The sequence below is a fragment of the Arachis duranensis genome, chromosome 6 (assembly GCF_000817695.3).
Source record: "Arachis duranensis cultivar V14167 chromosome 6, aradu.V14167.gnm2.J7QH, whole genome shotgun sequence".
Taxonomy (NCBI): Eukaryota; Viridiplantae; Streptophyta; class Magnoliopsida; order Fabales; family Fabaceae; genus Arachis; species Arachis duranensis.
Genome location: NC_029777.3, coordinates 97,073,266 through 97,074,739, shown reverse-complemented (window position 1 = coordinate 97,074,739; position 1,474 = coordinate 97,073,266).

Below are 1,474 nucleotides of genomic sequence, written 5' to 3'. Positions count from 1 at the left end.
GAGAACTCATTGCTAGAGTACAAATATTGATTTCTAGCAACAGTGTCTATAAGCTCTTGAGCCTCTTCAATTGTCTTCCTCATGTGTATAGATCCACCAGCTGAGTGGTCTAAAGACATCTGAGCTTTTTCTGTAAGCCCATAGTAGAAGATGTCTAACTGTACCCACTCTGAAAACATTTCAGAGGGGCATTTTCTTAGCATACCTCTATACCTCTCCCAGGCGTTATAAAGGGATTCATTATCCTCTTGTTTAAAGTCTTGGATGTCCAGCCTTAGCTGTGTCATCCTTTTTGGAGGGTAAAATTGATTCAGGAATTTGTCTGATAACTGTTTCCATGTCTTTATGCTTGCTGTAGGTTGGTTATTTAACCACCTCTTAGCTTGATCTTTTACAGCAAATGGAAACAGTAATAGTCTGTAGACATCCTGATCCACCTCTTTATCACGTACTGTGTCAGCAATTTGTAAGAACTGTGCCAGAAACTCAGTAGGTTCTTCCTATGGAAGACCATAATACTGGCAATTTTGCTGCACTATGATAATGAGTTGAGGATTTAGCTCAAAGTTGCTTGCTTTGATGGGAGGTGTACAGATGCTACTCCCATATGCAGCTGTAATGGGGTTAGCATATGACCCCAGAGTCCTTTTGGACTGCTCAATTCCACTTAGGTCCATGATGGAGAAAGGGAGTATGATATGAATTGCAAGTAGATAAAAATATATTTTTTTTTGAATTGACCGAAAAATAAAATAAAAACAAAAGGAAAATAAAGTAAAAAAAATTCGAAAATTAAAAGAAAATAAGATCAAAGCAAATTGAAAACTGAATCAATTAGTTAATTAAAAAGATTTTGAGATTAGCAATTAGAAAGATATGATTGAAAATTTTTTTATGAAAAAGATTTGATTTTTTGAAATGAGGAAAGAGAAAAACAACAAAATGACACCAAACTTAAAATTTTTAGAAAATCTAACACTAATTTTCGAAAATTTTAATGGAAAAACACAAAGAGGACACCAAACTTAGAATTTTTACGGATCAAAAAGGGACTAAAGACATGCAAATTCGAAAACTAAAAGAAAAATAAAAGCATGCAATTGACACCAAACTTAAAATATGAAACTAGACTCAACTAAAAGACTCTAAACCAACAAAAATAAAACAGTCCTAATCTAAGCAACAAGATAAGCCGTCAGTTGTCCAAACTCGAACAATCCCCGACAACGGCGCCAAAAACTTGGTGCACGAAATTGCAATCACACTCTTGCAACCCCGCACAACTAACCAGCAAGTGCACTGGGTCGTCCAAGTAATACCTTATGTGAGTAAGGGTCGATCCCACGGAAGATTGTCGGCTTGAAGCAAGCTATGGTTATCTTGTAACTCTTAGTCAGGATATCAAAAATTATCAGGATTGATTGTAAAAAGCAAAAGAACATGAATTAAGTACTTGTTTTGCAGTAATGGAGAA